Source organism: Cheilinus undulatus, linkage group 14, assembly GCF_018320785.1.
Source record: "Cheilinus undulatus linkage group 14, ASM1832078v1, whole genome shotgun sequence".
Taxonomy (NCBI): domain Eukaryota; kingdom Metazoa; phylum Chordata; class Actinopteri; order Labriformes; family Labridae; genus Cheilinus; species Cheilinus undulatus.
Genome location: NC_054878.1, coordinates 36,019,048 through 36,040,809, shown reverse-complemented (window position 1 = coordinate 36,040,809; position 21,762 = coordinate 36,019,048). Strand labels below are relative to the sequence as shown.

The following is a 21,762-nucleotide window of genomic DNA, read 5'->3' as shown; positions in this document are numbered from 1 at the left end:
TTCAGCACTGGCTGCTGCCTATCCACAGAGAGCAGATCGATTCAAACAGCTGGAAAGATGTGCAAAGTATCCAGTCAACTTTTAAACACAACACAATGCATGGACTCCCGATTTTAAATCATCACTATATCGACATTACATCCCATCCTGCCGCACAAGCAAAAGGTCAGCGAGAGGTCAGTGGGCCATAGAGCCATTGATAAGGGTTAACTTTTGAAGTAAAAAGCCACAGAATATTACATGAAACCACAGATTCTTTGTTGCAAACATTCACAATTTAACTTCATAATATACTCACGCATGGGGGAAGCAATAAAAGCATAAAATCATCATTGAAATGAATGGCAAACAAACCCCAAAAAGGCAAAATAATCTGCTGTTGACATTCTATTCCTGCATTAACTTGTAGTTCCTCCGTAATCTCTGCCGTTTTATCTCAAGGTGATCAGGGCTGTGCTGCAGAGTGCTGTGCAGCTGGTGTATGTGGAGATAACAGGTAAAAATCATACTGCCATGTAACATTTGGGCAGAATATTGCTGAGCAACACAGACATACAAAAAAACACACAAGTATGTAGTAGCTGTAGAGTGGTGCCGGCCAGTATGTTGGTTTTATGGCATAGCTTTGATGTCATAGAAAAACAGGCTCAACACACCTGTACCTCTGCTCTCACAGTGTTCTGTAGCACCCCACTTACTTTGTAGCTTAAGGACACTCAAATAAGTCATACGGTAGTGTAAATTATCCACATTTTGAAATGTGTTAGTTGGTACTCCATCATCACATCAGGCTTGTTTATGATGACAGTACACTATTAGTGCAGGAAACAACAGACAGGAAGTAGCTGCAAAAAACATCAAGGCATGAAAAGCTTCAGTTTTAAGAAGAGAAATCACAACCCAAACAGTGAATTAGAGAGCAGGAGTTCTCTCGTTCTCTTTTCTTGCTTGCTTTCTCTCTGAGCCAGTCAGTGGTGATAACATACAGATAAAAAGGTCAGCAATTAGACTGTACCTGCGCCTGCTGCTTGATTATTGTCTGTGTCTGGGTAGCAAATTGATTGATGTGACTTAGCAAGAATGATCCTGCTGACAGTGTTTCCCTTTTTAGTTATTTTCAAGTTAAACTGAAGAGCGACAGGTTGAGTAATGCTGTTCTACAGCGTTTAGGTAATTCACTTTAACTTTTATAAAATAAGAAAGGAAAAGACAATGTGTTTATAAGAGACTTAAGTGTGAGTCCAGCTCTTCTGTAGGTTATTGCTCTTGAAAGCCCCAAAAAACACGTTTTAAGTAGAGCTCAATACATCATTTTGTTAAAAATAAAGAACCTTGTGAGAAAATTGTGATTCACATCTAAGCAAGAATCATCTAGCCCTGCTCAAAAACAATACCATCCTCTTTATTTTCTTTAGTTTTAGTATTTATCAATGATTAGTATAAGAAGGCAACCCCAGTGTGTCCAAAGAATTCAGTCAAAGAGTTCAATTCTGAGAGGAATCTAGATGTTTAAAGTTTGTGTTTGTAGTTTATAGTAGAGGCTAAGGGCCAAATCTGTGATTTCCTTAACACATTATTGCTTCTCTGATGCTGCTGTAGGGAACGTCCTCTGACGACACTCGCACAAGTAGAGGAAACAGAGGCGCAGGATTAAAAGAAGACATATCCTGGTCATTGTTCATCACTGCTGGATGGAGCCACCCCTCTGATCTAAAGGAAACTGTTACTACATGAAGTTGAGGAAGCTGTCATCTGTTTGCAGTAAGTTTTCCTTTTTTGATCAGACTCAATCTCTACCACATGCAGAGTGTAAAACTCTCAGCCAGGTTTGAAGCAGTTGCCTATTTTATGTGCTGACAAAGATGTAAGAGAGGTTGTGTTCTTCAGTGTCATATCACATATCGCAGATCCGCTACAGCGTGAAGAGTCAGTTCAGAGAGCAAATCTGTCTTTAAAGTCAGCAGGCTTTCAAGTTGTTTTCTATGCTTGAAATGGATTCATTAAGACGTGCTATAATTGACAGATTTTGTCATTTCACTGTCACTTTGAGTTTTCTACCTTGCCTGTAAAGACTCACTGAGTCTCAGCAGACCAAACGGATCATTTTGTGGCAATGTTGATGCTTCTGGTAATGTAGCAGTCAGGGAGGGGTTATGTGAAGATGCTGAAGCTCACATTTCAAGCAGATATGTGTTTGTTACTGAAGATCCAAAACTTCAGTAAGGAAAAGGGAACGGTAGCTCATCATTAGGGTGAGAAGGATTTAGCTTCTCTAAAACAGTACATTCAAACATCTGGTAAAACAATGCAACAGGAACTTTTTCAGAACCATCATTACAATCTATGATAGTCTGGCTATCCCTCTGAAGTGTTGAGGAAAAGCCTCAGAAATCAGGTCTTAAAGATTGTATGCTTCTATCTGCCTTTTGTCAGATTAACCTCTGCACCCTGTGTGGCGGCTCAGCAAGCTGTGAATATTTTCAAAACAAGTCTCAAAATGCATTATTTCAGTGTTCCTAGCTCACAGGATCTTTTCTTTTCCAAAACACACAAATTAAAACTATCACACTCACAAAATCTCTGCTTCTGCAGCAAGTCTTTGGCAGGTGCAGAGCATCAGGAGGGACAGGAGCCGTGTTGCCACTAGCTTAGTTTTAAGTGCTTGACCTGTTTTAAAGATGTTCAGTCTTCACAGTTTTACTAGGAGCTGCTTTATCAACAGAGCTGACCTTCATTTTCATACAAGCAGGCAGTGTAATTAAAACTATTTAAAACAATAAAAAAAAGGCTGGCTCGCATTGAAAATTTGCATCTTTCTGGCTTTTAGGGGCCAAGAGTCAAAGATAAGCACCAGTAAAGTTTTTGATGGAAAATGTCTGTCAGACATAATTTCTCTTACTGCATGTGTCTTTGGTGTAAAATGTGTGACTAGCAGAACCTTTTATAAAGGTTTGGTGTGCCTTTTAACCAAATTAGATCAGAAAATGCGAAATATTTATGTTACTCAGTTTTCTCTATACATTTAATAATGATCACTCATAATAGTGCTAGGCCATCTAGTTACAATTTCAGTCATAATTTGGCCTCACAAGATCACTAAAACAAGATAAGTATAATTAATCAATTACTGTGCCACATGCTGTTTTACATTTTTTGTCCAAATGTTATGTGCACTAGTAAATATTGTTTTTCTCTAATATTTTAGGTACGAGTGGATTATTTTTGTTTTGTCATTGTTATTTTTTTTTTTTTCTCTCAGGATTTTCTTTAATTTCTGTTTATTCAGTATTTAATGTTTTAGTTCAGTAAATGCATGAGATGTAGATTTTGTAAAATCAGTGAGTAATCATGTTTGAGAATCTAGATTAGAGCCCGACCGATATGGGATTTTTGGGGCCGATGCCGATACCGTTATTGGGGGCCAAAAAATGCCAATATCTGATATATCGGTTGATATCCAATATATTGACCGATAACCGATATATCGGCCGATACATGATATGATATATTAAAATGCTGTATAATAGTCTTTTACGAGATAATGGTGGACATGTGAATTAACAGTTGCATTTATCTTTGTTTATTTCACAAAGATGCAACTTCGATGATGTGAAAACACTGTATAATAGTCTTAGATTAGATAATGTTGGACATGTCAGGGTTTCCTCCAGGATTTTTTGAAACTGTGGGGGAGAGCTTTGCCTAACCCCAAACCGAGGAAATTTATACATAACATACAGTAACATTACCACAAGTTTTATAAATAAAAAAAAAAATTGGGGTCCCTTAACTGAAAATTGAACATGGATATTCCAAAGCTGTTAGAGTTTAAAAATCTATATTCTTAAAACTAAAAGAAAACATTTTTTAAGTTCTGTTAAATTAAATAACTTGAACATACCACAGAATAAACACACTCAAAAAAATTTTAAAAAGTGAAAATGATATTTTTTATGTTTTTACTTTGCCTCCATTCTTACAAACATAAACACTTTAAGATCATACTGACAACAGCCTGAGGATATGATTTGAATGAAAGACTCTTATAGTGGGATTCTGCTTTTATAACGTCCTCTTGCAATTATTTTATCCCAGAGGAGCCACAGGTAAGCCTCAGCCTCTTAAAGTTTTTCATATTATGAAAACTTATAAACATTTACTACTCATGTATTCAACAAGCAAACGTTAGTTCATTAATGCTTGTTGTCAGACTGACCTGCACTCATGGACGGACACACAAACTGTCTCTCCTCCAGTCTGTCACACATACACAGACACACACCCTCTCGCCCTGTGACTCTCTCTCCTGTTTTAACAGACATTTAGAACACAAAGTGAGGCAAATATCATGGATTAGATGAACACCTGACAGTTCATCGCTGTTGTTTTTTATCCAGTCTCGTTTTGTCACAGAAACGAAACTAAAGTTCCGCCGGAGTTTTTACGACAACGAGCTATTTTTAGATCGCTAGCGTCTCATCTCCATCATGAGACATGGCTGAAGATGAATATATCTACTCAGGTGTACCACTAATCATCGGATTACAATCAGGGAAGCACTAAACAGCGAAAGTAAATTATCATCCATTTGTGTATGACGACAGACCGGAAGTTGAGACCGGTGTTCGTTTTTCAAAATTAAGTTACAGAACAGTGTCACATTTCATGATTACAATTTCAAACTCTTATTATGGTTCGTAATTGTGCGCAAATATAGACTATATGTTTTTATGGATCCATTCATACAATATAATTTACATTTTTAATATCTGATAAAAGATTATCTGAAGGCATGGTGGCTTTTATTTTGGTGTGGCGGTGTTTTCTCTCTGTTCTCCAATTACAGTTTTGGCTTTACTCAGTAGGATCTGTATGTTAAAAAAGAATATTTAAGGCCTCAGCCTAATAGGTTGTTTGCAGTCACTAGATCTGATGAAACCCAAATATCAGTTTAAAGGCAGGGATAGAAGGATGGTGGTTAGGAACCAATGGAATACAAAATAAGGGTTTTTTACTTCAGGTTATCTAATTTTCTTTGGACATTTCTAGTCAGATGACAGGAGACAAGAGTCTTGAAAAGTCTCGTACTGAGCTAAGAGGCGAACTGCAGCTCTTTAACAGCGTTTCCCTCTTATTTTGTCATTAACTTGCTTTTAATTGAGATGGTTTAGTTTAGTTTAGCTATATTATTAAGCAAATGAACCTTGCAAGGTAAGCAACAGATAAATGCATTGTTCACCAACAAAATGACTCCTTCTGGCACCTGTTTTCTAAACAAGGTTCCTTTCTTCCATTTTTAAAAAGACAAACTTTTACAGACTGAAGAATTGTTTGGGTGTGAAAAGATTTTCTCTTATTATTGAGCTGACTAAAATGCAGATCTCTAAAAAAAGACTAAAAAAAGGCTAATTGATACTGGATGGATATTGGCTGTGGAAAAGCAAGCAAGACCAGGGTTCGTGAAAATCCAGGACTAAATGTACTGAACCAGACATGACCGCTTGGTAGAAACAGATCCTACGGTACGAGCATCGTCTGACACCACTTGCCCAGGCTTTTTAGTCCATGTCTGCTGCGGTGTCTCTGAATGAATCACTACTATGGGACACAAAAGTTGCTTTTTCATAATTTGAACGGTTGGCACAGTTAAAAACACAACACAACACAACACTGGCATTTTAATAGCGCTTTAATTGCACTAGTGGTAGCTTGCTTGCTAACTAACAATCATGTTGTCTACCATTTTCTTGATCATGTATTATAATATACGGGATGGAAATTAAAGAGTGCTTTGAAAAAGCTTTATTTATACAGAAATTGAAAAAGCTTCATTCTAACTCATGTATTTGCTTTCATGTCACATCATTTCGAAAAGTAAAATAAGGCTTCAGTACTTGCTTATTGTGCCAAGGCAGAAAAAACTCTTGTGGATCACTGTAATCACCAACATCTTGCTTGGGTTTTAGGGTTCCAGGAGGTCCTAGATTGTGCCAAGGGAGGTAAACACATAAATCCATCCTGATGCACTGAGAGCAGCAGCAGCTGTTGGCTGAACCCTCCACAGTCTTCCTGCTTTGCTGCTCCACATACTGACATAAAGCCAGACATAATGCTGATTGGAGTGAATTCCTAACTGAAACTCGACAGCAGCCGGATAAGACGCTCATTCTGGAGCTGCAATTATGTTTAGGAATGGACTAATCTTTTCTTTTCATTTGTAATTGTTTTATGTATTTCTTTTTTTTCTAGATGAAGTATGCATAAAGAGACCCCCCAATCTTCAGTTCAAAACTGTAGCACATTGATCTGCAGTGCTTTTTTAAAACACATGGTCAATAATTGATACTGTGATTCACCATGTAATTCTGGTCTTAATCCTACTCTACAGTCAGACCTGAATTAGACTAGAAGACTGGAGTGGCTTTAGTCTACCTTTTTTTTATAACCATAGCATTGAGGCCACAATAGCCAGGCATAGAACATCTGGCTTGCAGGTGGTGGAAGCAGAAACCCAAACAGGAAAGTGGCCTGTCATGATCTGTAGTCCTCACTGCAACCTTTCAGTGCTCATCCAAGAGTGGGAGTGTTTTTGCGTGTAAGGTGATGGCCTTGCAAGCCAGAGTGGAGTTTCCACTCTGGGGCCTTAATAGATTTCAGGTTCACGGCTTTCTGAAGATCAAATGTGTCTTCTACTCCTTCATGGTATCGTGCTTTTAGCTGAGCAATGACTACACGACGGTATGCAGAGGAATGTGTGAGAATGCCGTGTGTACACAATAGGGATGACCTCATTGTTTTCAGCTCGCATTAAGCTCTACATGCTGAAGGACAATGAAATCTGCGTGCCGTTACCCTGACCCCCCTTATCCTTGCGCCATGTATGTGTGTGTTTACGTTCTGATCTCTTAGGTGTGTATTTACCTTCTAGTTTACAGAGGTTCTTAAAATATTTACCCAGGGCAGAACTGGTTAATGATTATTTGAACAAGCAGGATTGGAAGTGTTGGGTGATACACACTGGGGCAGGTCAGTGCAGAGAAACCAACACCAATGGGCTTTGTTCCTGCTGTCAGTTTGTGAATGCAGACCAGAGATCTCTGACCCTCTGTGGGTTGGAGGGCAAACATTTTCTCAGAAAGCTTGTAAATTAAAAGAAAATCCCGGCTAATTTATGCTCTTTTTTTCAATAACAAAGACCTTCTGTTTGAATAGTCCAGGGTTATAGCTTTTGACTGGTGTTTTTAAAGTTCACTTAGGCTGAAAATGTGATAGCTGAAACAAAATTCTAATAATATCTTTATTAAATAAACATTAAATACATAATCATAGTTTGGGAATCATGGGTTTAAAGATAGATCTTTCGTAGACCATAATGTTGACCAAAACCCTGACAGACAAACTTTTTGACTCACCAGCCAGTAGGGTTGGTAGACTGTGGTCTCAATACTATAGCTATATACCTGCTAAAATAAAAATAAAATAAAAAGTAGAGAACGCCCCTACAATGTTCTTGTACATATTGCCTCAAACTGGGTTGTGGTTAGCTCACTTGCTAGCAGAAGAATAGTTGCAGCAGGGTAACTGATGTTTATTTTGAAAAAAATAGTATGTGGTGGCTGGTGTTCTTTTGTGATGGGGGGTTAATGGCTCTATGGTAGAGATGGTTGTCGCAGCTGGGAGATCTGGGCTTTGATCCCAACATCCTGCAGTCACAAGTCAAAGCTTCCTTGTTTTGGCAAGACACTGAAGCGCAAAAATCTTTCATTGGTGCGGTGTGTAAATGTGTGTGAATACAATCAGCTAATAGTGATGGATATTTTACATAGTATTCTCTGCTATCTTTTTATGATTGTGGTGGATGGTTGAATGTGACATGCGTTGTTAAAAGCAGTTTGAGTAGTCAGCACCATACAAGGTCAACTCAATTTCGCTACTGTCATCTTTTGTGTTTTTGTGCATTAGTGTATTTTTGTGTGTCAGCCTGCCCCTGCAAGGCAGCAAGGGAGCAGGAGAAAGATGCTTTAGCTCCACCAAGAAGAGGAAAAAAATAGGGATGCCCAAATGTATTGATTTAATTTTGGCATGGGCTGATAGCTGTAGTCTTTGTTAATCTATTGTGTCTAATCTAATGCTGGCATCTACACGCACACATAACTGCTGAATCAAAGAGGACGGTCTTACTGGACAGACTGTTGGTCAACCTCGATCTGTTTGATCTGTTATATTACAAACCACACTAAAGGTAGCTTAAACTGGGGCTGAATGATTCTGCAAAATATCTGATTACAGTTATTTTGACTTATATTGCAGTGGGCAATATTAGGATTTAATCTTAATTTTGTTTAATTACTCATCCTTAGTGGAAGTCATTCACCAAAAGAAGTGATAAGAAAACATCCGTTTTTGACATCAGCTAATTTAAAATATCAGCATCAGTGCATTCCTAGAAGAACAGTGGCAATTTTACTCAAACAAGAACGCCACTGTAACGAGGAGGAACAACTAAAAGTCTCACCAGCCAGTTATGAATTTCCTATTCTTTAAGATCGTTTTTATTGTAACACTCGTGCTCTGGCTCTGTGAATCAAATTAATTTTACCTTCAAATGTCAGCCTCGGAGGGGGAGGAGAGAGGACCCCATCGTGTCTGCAGCTGTGTCATAGGTAAAGTTATCCTCAGATTTCACACGGCTCTAACCTCTTTATCCGCCAAGATGGGCTGTGAAAAGTTCTCCCAAACTTTGTTGTAGGTCTCGTTGGTTAAAAAGTAATCCAGTGCTGAAGTCCGTGTTGAAATCGGCAGAATGTACTTAACAAGCTAACACACGGTTGTATGAAGATGCGTTCAAGTTGGCTGGGAAATTTTAGAGTTTAAAGAATCGGTATAAATATGTCAATATATAAATTAAAAAGCCTAGTAAATCAAAAATGTGTTTATTTATTAATATTTTTACTCATTTAAGAGCCTTTGGAAGGAGGTTGCTGCATTATTTATAATTTGAATGTAATTTATTCAGCCTATTTATTTTAATACAATTTAATTTAAAAAAAATTACATTTTATTTATTCGCTTCAATTACCTCACCAAAAATGTACCGAACCGTGACTTAAAAACCAAGGGATGTACTGTACTGAAATTTTTCTGTACCGTTACACCCCTAGTTCACATACCAACATTTTTCAAGTCTTTAAAATTGTTGAGTAACAGTATCCTTAAGCTGCCCTCCATCTTTGTTTTCAGGTTTTAGTATTTAAGAAGTGGTTATAGTCTCAGTTTGAATGCAGAAGTGCCTTGAACCTGCAGTCCAGCAGAGGGCAGCTGCATTTTTTGACAAATACACTCCTATACCATGAAAGCAACAGAGAAAATGAGCCAAGCTCTCATCAGACTATACGGCCTTTTTCCATTTCAAATCCTTTTTAATGGAGCAGGATGCTCATCTTGAGAATGACGGGTGTATTTTGTAAAATTGTTGATTCAGTAGCCAAGCATTGGCCAAGGCTACTTGTGACTGTATTTTTTTTTCCCCCATGCCAATGTGTTACATTCAGTCTGTGATCATGCTGAAAGCAGCTGGACTCTGTGAGCGATTAATGTTGACCTTGTGTGTCAGAAAACCTCCCTCCTCTGTCTCCTCCTCACACCTGTTACCTCTCCATCCCTCCCTATCACCACAGTCTACCCTGTTACCGCCTTGATTCTCAGGCACTCATATCGAGCGGGCCACTCAATAGCGAGTGCTTTAAATGGTCATCGGAGGCGGCTTACCACGTAGCGCTTTGATCCATTCCAGTGGCGTTCTGACAACTCTACGCTAATGCCTCTGCTGGGTCTCTCCAGCTGTGAGGAGGAACGCTCGATCAGTGGTTTATGGATGTGAGACGTGTGAGCTTAAGTAAGCCGCTGTTTTTCATTAAGAAGCAACTGGCGAATGGGATGAGAGTTGCCTGCTCTAATGGTTCTTTCTAATGACAGCAGGCCAGTTTAGAAGTAAAGTGTGTTTTCTGATGCCCACAGGGTCGTTTTTAATGAAGTGACTGCCTGAAGCCCTCAAACATCTCATCAAGCACTTAGGGAGAACAGACATGGATGAAAAGAGGTTGATTTGAAGGGTTTTGCTTTAACCTAATTCCAGTATTTTTGTATTATTGCTCTCTAAATAACACCACTGCTTTTGTTTTTTTTTGCAGGCAAATATTCAGTCAGTATGATACCAACACGCAACACTTAAAATTCTCTTTGAAACATCTGATCTTTGATTGTTGAAAATACAGAAAAGTACTGAGTCTTAAAAACTGCAGACCTTCTGTTAGATTTTAATACTGAGAGAGAGAACACTATATTGCAATAATACATTGGAAAGTTCTCCAGAGTAAAGCATTGCTTATTTGTTTACATTTTTTGTGTTGAATTAAAGACAACAATTACTCAACAGTAGGAGTTTAGAACTTCTGTTATAGCTGTGGTAATGCAACGTGTTTAAGATTGAAAATATACTTGATGTCAGCTTTGCATGTGCAAACTTTTGTGTTGGTCTGACATGTCGACTGTGCACGTCCTCAAAAATCAACGCGATATGACACAAGATGCATTATCACGTGCTAGAGACAGTGTGGAGTTGAAGGGAGTGAACATAGCAGCACATACAACGATGGTAAAAACGTTTCAGAGACAGACAAAGCAAGACCGTGATTCTCCACATCTTGACAATGTGTTACTGTCACTGCATGGAGCCAAACATGGCTATCAAACCAGCTGATGGCAAGTAAATTGATCAGTTTTCAGTTATCAGTTTTTATCAGCTGCTGTAATGACAACATCTACACAACTTTGGCTGAAGTCTCTTAACAAAATCTCCAGTTAACAAGGTCACTAGTACAACCAAAAAATGTTGAAGAAACAAAGTGCAGACAGTTTGTTCTGAACACCAGTCATCATCAGACTGAGCTGATCTGATGTCCATCCGTCTAGTTTTTTACACCACTCAAGACACCTTGGACTGGTCGCCAGTCAATCGCAGGGCAATCACATTGAAGCAAACAACCAGACATGCTCACACTCACACCTACAACTTATGTAGTCACCATCTCACCTAACAAACATGTTTTTGGTCCGTGGAAGGAAATCAGAGTACCAGAATAGAAATCATGCATGCATGGGGAGAACATGCAAACTGCACTGCATGATGGCCCTGGTTAGGATTGAAACCAGAAACATTCTGGCATCAGTGCTAACTCCTTTATCACCGTTTAGCCCAGATCTGATGTTACCACTGATTATTGATATGAATGCCTTTTTAGTTTTGATCTCACAGCCAACATTCTAATAACCTCAAGAGTCAGCATGTTTTTAGTTTACATCCCACACATCAGGTTGTTGTATATGGCCTAAGCCTTCTTGTGGGCCCTCTAGAGGTTTCCTCCAGTAACACGCGTCGTGTATAGGCAAGTATATTTACAAGTTTAAATTCCTGTGTCCTGACAACTCTACAGCATGTTATGATTGTTGGGCAACACAGCAATATTAGGGATGCATGATACTGGATTTCTGTTCTCCTCTCAACAGTTTTGTACTTAGACTTTGCACTTCTTGCTCACCTTTTTCCTGGATGGCAAAGACATCAGATTAACAGATTATAAAAATTAAAGCAGAGTAATTGGTGTTGTTGTTTAATTCTGTCATGTAGACCTGCAGGTTTTTTTTTCATTTTCTCAGTAACTCAAGAAAAGTTCAGTGTAGTTTTTCAGATACTTTGGTAGTAAAAGGAGAAATATCAGACATTGGCAACAGAGCAGTAGAGTACATCTGTTCACTTACAAATGGATAAATCATTGCAGCCCTTGATGAAACAGGAATCTAATAAACTATTTCTTGAACGATCATAGTATTTCCCTGTATGCAGGATTATGTGAATGACTGTGTGAAGTCATGTGTAGCACCATAGTGGGATATCGTATGATTTGAGTAGCATTACCGTAGATGGACATCACAGTCTGTACCTGAGATGAGAGGAGTATCTGGAGGTTTGTAGCTCAAAGCACCACTGCTCCTCGTCGCTTCCTGATATGAGATTCAATAAGCTAATGTTGCCAGGCAACGGGTGCCATTCCACTTTTGGCAAGTATTGCTTGGTAACAAAATTTGTTTCCAAGGAGTGAAGGCAGAATCGCTGGTGGATCAATGATAGATACTACTCTGAAATCTAATCACCCAGTTTAGAAATTTAAAGCAATGACATTAAACTAAAGTGAGGTCTGCTCAATGCTGCATACTGTGTTTAATTCATTGAAATGAAATAGGAAAGAGGTTATTGGAATAAAACGATATTAACACAACAAGCAGGTATCCAGATACTGATATTGGGCCTGAAACTGTTTGGTATTCTCTTCATGCAAGGTTTCATCTTAAATTTTTTATTTTCTCTCGGCTAAATCCTCCACAAATATCTGCAGAGGTTGTGAAAGTACCGGAGCACTCTTCTCTCACAATGCACCTCTGCTTACAAATGGCCAACGGTGCACTAGTGGGAGGCGGAGTAGGAGGAGAAGGGGTAGTGTGAACAGGGCCTGCGGGGGTGGTGCTGCCGTTACATAATATCAGATGAACCCAGCTGTGCGGCGTTGTTTAGCCCATGGGTGAAGCGGTGCCAGCCAAGCAGACTGATGTGTCCACCTGCGCTCTTCAGAGAAGGTAGAGGATGAGAGCACAGGTCAATGAACAGATTTGACACCGAATACGCCGATCACATGGAGCCAGCAAAAACGTGACACAGCGGCAGCATCCACATCTCACTTCCGGCTCTTTGTTGCCATGGCAGCACAGTTGTTGTGTTGTCAGAAACCTTGCAGTGTAATAATGATAATGCAGGGTTCCAGCAACTGTAATTAGAAGCATTTTTTTTACAACTAAAGCTTCCTCCTGTGGCTCTTCTTATCCCACTCGTCAGCAGAACAATGTATGAAGAAGAAATATCCTTTCATCATATGCTGTCGACACAGACAGTTAGTACCACTGCATGATGTCTCTTCTCCTCATGTTGGCAATGTGCTACACTGTGATTGTGGACAGAAACTTCTGAGAAGACTTCCTTATTGTTAATTTCCCCAGCCGCTGGATGCTTTTTCTTTTGGCAGACTATGTAGGCAGCTTGAATAAAGACTGAATAATGCACTGAAGGTGTCTATTAGGAAGAGACCTATCACCCTGCAAACTCTGTTTTAAAAAAACCTACATCAGAGTCACTATTATTAAAAGCTCATCATGTTGCCCTTGCAGACCTCAGTAATTAAAGTAAGAGGCGTCTGTGTTTAATCTTCTGCTCTTTGTCTCTAAAGCAGCATTACAGCAAGAAAAACTCATGTTCTCTTTCTTGTATCAGGAATTAAAAGTTTGTTTTGAAGAAACAAACACAAATCTCTCAGACTTCTGTCATTATCAGCGAGTTCAAGTGATAAAAGGATTGATGTTTGTTATCTAACAGTCTCCTTTATCCAAAGGAAATCTCCAAACTAAATACTTTGAGGTTAAGGTTTTTTGATGGTTGTTGGACTTCACCGTTTTCCATTAGTGCATACAGTGTCCAGCTGGGTGGACAAAGTTGCCAGCTGGGTACCCTGAGGGCAGAAGGCAATTTTTCCTACTTGTTTTGTCTTTTGAATAAGCATTCCTGGTTAGATTGCCTGTTTTGTCAAACAAAATTATATCAAATCTCAGAGAGCTGTATCTCTTTCAGTCGATAATGATGGACTTTCAGGTCAGTACAACATCACAAATAAGAGAACATTACTTGAAGCATGTGATTGGTGAAGCAAAAGTAAAATGGTCTTACTGATTTGGGAGGCCCCAATGTGAGGTTTGTTAAATATTTTTTGTCTGCGATGTTGCCTCTAAGCTGCCACTAGCATCACCTCAACAGGCTCACAGCTGTGATTACATTAGTCTGCTGTCTGTGCTGATGAACGCTGGACCAGTTTCTGACAAGTTCATGACATGAGAGCGTCTTCAGACCTTATTAAAGAAGCTCTCCTGTGTTATCATGGGGGAAAGGCTTGTCTGGAGGCAGGAACATTGTTCCTGTTGTTTTGAACTGTTAGACTGAGATAAGTCTCTGTAGTTGTGGAGAGGTGGATCATGTTTGTCCGCTGCTGGTAAATCTGAACCACTGCCAGATGACAGATCCAGCGCTGTTTCTCGTTGTCCATCTGAACGCCGCTAACTTGTTTTGCTGGTTTGTTTACCTCCCTCACTTTCCCATGCTTCTCTCTCCTCTGTTCATACAAACGCACATGTGCTGAGGAGAGTTTTCTGGATAGGCGCGGGAGTGAGCTCTGCTGTAAGAGAGGTGCATTCTGGGACAGTGGGTGAAGTGAAACTCCAACAAGAAATGCATGATGATGGCTCAAAAATTTTACATTAATTATTCTCAATGTTCACAATATAGTTATTTTTTACATTGTGGATGGCAAAAGCTGCAATACATCAAGTATACTCGATATATCGCGCAGCCCTAGTTAAAGGAATAGTTTTTTAAACATTACTGTGATTTCATCATAAATCTCACCAAATGACCATCTTTTTATTTTACATTTATCTTAATGTATGCAGATAATTTAATTAAGAAATGGGGAAAAATACTATTTGAAGTAATTTTAAATATTCTTTGTTTACTTGAAGGTATCTGGCGACCCCCTCTTAGTGTCTCACGACCCCCAAGAGGGTCTTGACCCCCACATTGACAACCACTGGTATAATGTATTTGATAATAGTTATTATTTTAGCCACTAGGGCTGCTCAATTACGGCAAAAATCATAATCCTGATTATTTTGATTGGTATTGAGATCATGAAAGTGAAACATGATTGCTTGTTAATTTTGCTACATTTGCATCTCATATAAATCTAAGGACATCAGCCATGCTCTTATACCCAGTTGGGGATTCAGTGTGGACTCCGTTTTGGTAAAATTGTCGTTGTTTCATTTTTACAATATACAGAGTCAAGTGTTTGTTTTTTCCGCCAGAAAGCCTCTGTGCTTGGCACTATTTTTGCGATGCTACAAATAGGCTTACTGTTCTGCCTCTGCACATTGCTAACCCCTGATCAGCTGTTTGGATGTCAGAAATGTGACGGGGTCAAACGCTGAGCACTGTAGCCTACACTGAGTTTTTTTAATCCACTTATTCAATAAAAACATTTTACATTCTTCAGAATTTTTCAGTTACAGGCAAGGCAAGTTTAAAAATTTCTGTTACATTACAGAGTTAGAAAGTCAAGTGCTCTTTCCTTGTGCAGCAGCATCAAGCCGTTTTATCCCCAAGGTTAAAATGGTTGATTTCTAATGGATTCTTAGCTTCCCCATAGCTACAGATATGTTTAAATTGGAATATAAATATTCTTCAGAATACCCGAGATGAGATCTGGGATGTCTTTAGTGTTGATTGTGTTCCGTCTACTTTTGCTGTTCCACACTTAACATTTTCTGTAAGGGTATAGCATATCTACTCCTACAATGGCAATGTATCACACTTGAAGCTGGGTTAAAGCATGCTACATATGTACATTTTCACTACTGCTGAACTTAAGAAAAAATGGACCACACAGAGAGGCCTCAGGCTTTGGGGTCTTGCAGTGATGGATGGATGAAACCGTGTTGCTACAGTCTTATGCGCAGTGCCTGAAAACTCACAGCAGGATCTTGTCTCTTGTTAGCTTTTCCTCCATCCAAGCTTATCCAGACTCCTACAGTCCAATGGCAGCATGGTGGAGATTGGCAGAGATTGGCAAAAAGTTTGTACTTTGCCTCTAGCACTGTCTGTCTACACCCAAAGCTTTCCCTGCAGCTCCGTTTCAGCAGTCAAATGAGCAGGATAGCTTGAAGAGAAGGGAAACTGAAGGAAATCAGACATGAGGGGGATGGATGGAAAAACGACGTACAGAAACATGGATAGAATGTGAAAATTAGATGCGAAAAGATTGTGCAGAGAGACAGAGCAGAGAGGGAAATGAAGACAGATGAGAGAGGAAAAAGTTGACTTAAAGGAAATTAAAAGATATCTGATCCATGCAGGGGAGAACAGCAGAGGGAACGATATACTTGTAGATTAGCAGAGGTTTTAGAGTCTTGAGTGTGAGGGAGGGGGAGAGGGAGGGAAAGGTGAACCTCAAGAAGATCCAGCCCCCGCACTTAATTGTTTTGTTTTGCCAGGAAAAGCCCCACATGCCTTTAGTCAAGCAACGGCTTGACCCTTTCTTTGGCGGTGAGCTGCAGGGCCGAGGGCACTGCACAGAAAGCTTAGCAGCGGGCCTTTTATTCAGAGGCCTTTTCTCTGTTTTGTCCCTTTGCTGCAAAGCCTCACATCTGTCAAAGTGTCACAGAGCTTGCTGTCTGCAGCCACTGTCCTCCTCTCCTAACAGCGATCACCCAGAAACCCTAGCACACTGATTCTCACGCCATTAAACATGCACTTGTCAATCTGCTCTCCTCATCTTGTGACTGCTTTGTCTCTTAGCTTAATCAATACGGGTGCAGATTTTCTCCCACAGTGGTCTCCAACCATTTTTCCTCTGTGTGGAGTATCTATAGGTCGTTACATTCATGCAACACCAAGTGTTACTGATCACTGATTGATTGCTTCTCTGAATGAGCTGCTTTGGAGTGTTGTAATTAAACCCTACACATGACCAGCTTTCTTTAGATGGTTATAAGAGCTCCACTATAGTCTCGATGTTCATTCATGGGTTGGCGATCTAGAGCTAAACTAGATACTGGAGTATAGGGCATAACGTTGATTAGAGATGTGCATTTAAAGGAAAATTACTGTTTAGAAGGTTGTGGCAATAACTGATTTTATAGTTGAATATCTGAAAATCATTACCTATGCCTACTATTAGGATTAATATATAAAATTGTCCTGTCTGATTGCATTCAACAATAGAACTGCTGATGGGAAAAAAGAATGACATTTTAATTAAGATAAACTATGGTGCGCAATTTACATTTGTCCTTTTTTCACTAAAAAGATAAAGTGTATGGTCTAACCTGTTCTACCTGTAGAGAACAGCATTTGATTGATTTAGTTATTCTTTTGTAAAGTCTTTTTTTTTACCTATGTTCATAATGTTTTCTTTTTAAGATATTATCATTGAACGTTTTAAAGGAAAAATACACAATATTTTGTCAGATGACTTGCAGTCACATGACTACCATGATGTCACAGAGGGTGACTGAAGTACCTAGATAACTGTGGGGTGACTGTTGCTCACTAGGTAGAGTCGGTTGTCTCACAACTGGACGGTTTTTGCTTCAATCCCTAGCTTCTGTGGTCGCATGCCAATGTGTCCTTGGGCAAGACACTTAACTCTGATGTGTTCCCACTGCTGTGCCAGTGGTGTGTAAATCGTATGGATGTGTATGAATGAATCTGGTTAATACTGATGATCATTCTACATCGTTGTCTTTGTGTGAATGTGTAGTTAATGGCTAAACGCTTGAGAAGTGCTGTTTAAGCTAAAGTCCATTTGCTAGTTACCATAACTGTTCTTTGTTTTCATTTAAAGTTCATCAGACATGTATTTAATGGAAAACTACTCTTGAGTCTTGAGTTCTCTTTCTGATATAACCTCTCAGTCAAGTGAAAATTGAACGTTTTCTAGTGCTAGCGTAAGCCCATTCAGTGCTTCTGTTGCAAATTGCTTTACAGTTCATAAAATGATAAGCAGATCTGTAATACTGACATCTCAAACTTTACTTGTACAAAATGTACACAACACATTTGTTTCTTCTTTGATGGTTGCCGTTTCCTCTGATGTATGGCTGCGATCCATTTTCTGCCTTCTTTCCATAGCTTTTGGAAATCCATAGAAGGCTATGTCAGCCTTGTCTGCTTGTACATCCCACAGCACAACAGGAGATAACCATGGTTTAATTTGTAGATTACAGATTACCACAGAGACTTTGTGAAAGAGAGTTTATGTAGCTCTGGCATCCATAAAACAGCATTTCCTATAAGGAAGGAGATAATGTCAGGCCTGTAGCCAATTGAAAAAAGGGCAGTACTTCTCGATCAACCCAGTCATTGACAGCGTCCTCATTGCACCCTCCTGGTAAACATAAAAAGCTTTTTTGCACCATGATAAGTTATATTAAACCTCATCATGAATGATTAATTAACAAAGGACTTTTTCTTTCAAAGTTAACAGGTCTGAATGTAAAGTTGTAAATGCAAAATGGTGTACTTTCAAAATGCAGAAAGGCTATATTCATCATGAGTAACATCAGTTCTATGATTAATCATGATTTAAGAAAATTAACCATATGACAGTCCTAATAATTATGTAATTTCAGCAAAATGATTATGAAAAATTCTACACCAATAGCTCCAGATTATTGTTTTTGTTCTCAGTGGTGACAGTTAACAGGATCCACATGCTTCATGCTGTATGGTGTTATCATAGCGTGAATGTCGCATCACGTTGCATCATATCGAATCACATACCATTGCATAGCATTGCACACTGAATAATACTGTGAGTCCCTCTCCAGTTACAATATTACCTTTAAGAATAAAGATGCATTACATTGGAGCACAACAGGATAACATCTAAAAATGCTCCGTCTATAGTTGAGTGTTTGGCTTGAATTATTTCCAGTAAACCTCTGCTGCTGTCGTGTTTCACTGATGCTAACTCACTAAAGTAAAACTTAATCAAGAAATAGCTTTCTCTATCAAAAACACGCTAAATGTTCAGAACATTTTTAAAGCTGACCACTCACTCCTGAATAGTTGTTCATGTAACTTCAGTCATCCGCCCACTGAAGCTGTTAGAAATTGTCTTTGGTTTGCCTGTTAATGATGCTACCTGGGAGCACATCTGGTGCTTTCAGTTTATTTGGAGTGTCAGCACAACAAAGAGAAGAGTGAGAACAAGACTCTGGGCTAATTGCTCTAAGTACCAAGCCTGTGTCTCTTTAGATGTCAGGATTAAAAGCATCAGCGTTCCCCTCCTGTCTTTCACTCTTTTGTTTACCTTGATGCTAGAGCTGCAAGTTTGTCTTAGTCATGATTTAAAGCTGTTCCCTAGCCAAGTTTTTTTTTTGTGTGTAGTTGATAAATTGGCCAACTCTTCTGACGAGCAGTGACTCAAAATTCCTGATTTTATGTTCCGTGAAATAACACACTTGTAGACAAAGTCAATAATACTTTATTTGATTTAAAATTGTAGGACAGAAACTGTACCATATTGTTAAGAACCACAAAATAAAATCTATTGGCAGTGTGATCTGGCTCTCACTATAAAGCCTGATCGTCATCTGTTATTATACGTACACAAATAAACAAAGCATGCGGTTCATGCTCCGCAAAGCCTGCTGGATCTTTTCCCTTGGATCACAGATCAAACACACAGCTGCAAACTAGTCTTTCTTGAAGGAAATGCATGTCAGCCATGTGATTTACGCCAGTAAGAGTAGTTTTTAAAGTTGGCACATTGCACTGGAGGCGGAGCACTTTTTACTCCATGTATGTAATTGTTGTTTCACTAATAAGAAATGCTGCTTTGGTAAGCGTGCACAATGAAATTTGACTTCTTTACTTCCATCTTCATCTCAGGGTCAAGGAAAAATAATATAATGTGCCATGCAGCTATCATGACACCATTATTTAAACTTTGAGATGATACTTGATACTGAACTCAAATGACAATGGAACCTTTGATACCAAGCCATATAGGTGCTCAATAATTTCTTGTTTTTGTTGCCAAAACTAAAGGTAAATCCTGCACACTGTCTTAATTGCACAAATTCATTTCCACCTTTTTAGTAATTCAGCATAGCAAGAGACAATAAGTAACTTTAGCATCTGTTGCTCTCAGCAGATTTGGTTAAAGATTGACTGATGTCTGTAGTTACTTTAAAGCTTCAGTACTTTCATTATCACTAATACAATGGTGAGTGTTTATTTTAGATATTGTACCAGGATAAAATGAAGTGTAGAATATTTTAACAAGTGGGAATAGAAAAGGGGGTGACTGATGTTGATTTGTCATGGCGTAGACTGACGTCGTTTCCTCAGATTATTTCATGCTGCAGGGAAAAACTCTATTTGGGGGACAAGTAGTGATTTCTGCATAGAGAAACAATGTCCAAAAGGCCATGTTTTGAGTGTTTATGATTATGCCATGTTTTCAAAGTGTGAAAATAAAAACATTGTTTAATCATGAGCTACTTTTCTGTCCTGAAAGTAGTAAACTAAACTACATATAGGCAAAAATATAGTTCTAAAAAACTTACTGAGAACGGCGGCAAGCAGCAATAAAATAAAAGCCTCCATCTAAAGCCTGGGCGAGCTGTGTCACACCATGCTTGTTTTTGGTCTTTTTTCAGAAAGAGGTCAGTTTGTCAGTACAGTTTTGCCAGAGTTCAGCACATTAAGCCCTGATCTTTCCTGTGTTTCCTCGGCGGATGTTAGATCCTCTCTCGTTGTGATGGGAAATCGATCTCTATTAAGTGATTCAGATAATTTGGCTCTGCTCAGTGGAGCTGATTGTTTGGCTCCCAAAACAGCTCTTCATTTGGTAACAGCTTGTTTTTTAAATGTGGATTAAATAATGATGAAATGAAAACTGGAACTCAAATGGGAGCTAGTTACTGTGTCTCACATCTGTGCATCTTCATGGCACATGCTCGTTTGTGATCTGCACATAAACACTGAGTTGCTTACCTCACAAGGTTTATTTGACAAAATTATTTTTCTTTATATATTAAATGGGCACAGCTAGCCTTTTAGCTCAGCACAAGACTCCTCAACACTCTTGTCTACCTTCATCTGAATAGACAGCGCTAGATGCCAGGAGGCCTGCAGGAATGAAAAAATAGTGAAATTTATCGCATCCATGCCAGGTTAATGGTTAAACTGTGGGAAAAATCATTTTTTGGTAAAGTATAGATATAGTACTCAATCCATGCAGAAATTTACTGATGATATTTGCATCACACAGGTCCATCTAAAGCTTTGAAGTGCAAACTTTCCTCCCTTTCCATTCATTCTTTTTTGCTATCCCCCACCCTGACATTCAACACCTATTCAGAATCACTGCTAAGAACCTATCTGTATCTGTATTGGCTAAAATGAATTTGTAAATATCGACATATCAGACATAGGCTAGAACTACTGATGGTCTGCATTGGTCCTCACCCTGAAAAAACCAACAATATTGGTCAATCCCTATTCAGTTTGTTCTTCTCCACTCTTTTGTTGAAACTTTGTGAATTATTATTTACAAGTAAAACTGATATAAAGGCGGATATTCTCATCACTCTTACTTTACCAGCTTTTTCAGTGCTTTTCTTTTTACATATCTGGCATTAAGAGGAAGACTTCAGCAGCAGTCTGTCTGAAATTTCTTTAAAATGTCATATGTGGAAACGGCTGTATTGGTGCAAAATCAGGGCAGTCATTCAGCTGCAATATTTGCCTTCTTTTATTTCTGTCTCATATCGTTAGCTTTATAGCATAGTTGCCTAAGTCATAATTTAAGGTTTTAAGAATTTATACTGTAATTTCTATCAGATGTGTGATTCTACAAGATGTGATCGAGTTTCTTAAAAAAGAAAAGCCACAACAAGGACTACAGAACAAATAAAAGTGACTTAATAGATGACTAAGGCATATAGTGATTATGGACTGTAACAAGCGCTCTGATTGGCTGAGGATATAAGGAATAATGCACACTGAATCAGCAGCATTAGGAGAGTAGAGCTAGGTAG

General features: G+C 38.8%; 1 protein-coding gene across 6 annotated transcripts in view; it reads left to right on the top strand.

Annotated features, from left to right (window-relative positions):
- sipa1l1 (signal-induced proliferation-associated 1 like 1) overlaps window positions 1-21,762 on the top strand; it is a 150,641-nt gene that overhangs the window by 17,643 nt on the left and 111,236 nt on the right. For all 6 annotated transcript variants that reach the window (XM_041805723.1, XM_041805726.1, XM_041805725.1 and 3 more), the window contains exon 2: window positions 1,600-1,761. The gene's annotated coding sequence lies outside the window, so the exon portion shown is untranslated. The remainder of the gene's footprint in view (window positions 1-1,599; window positions 1,762-21,762) is intronic.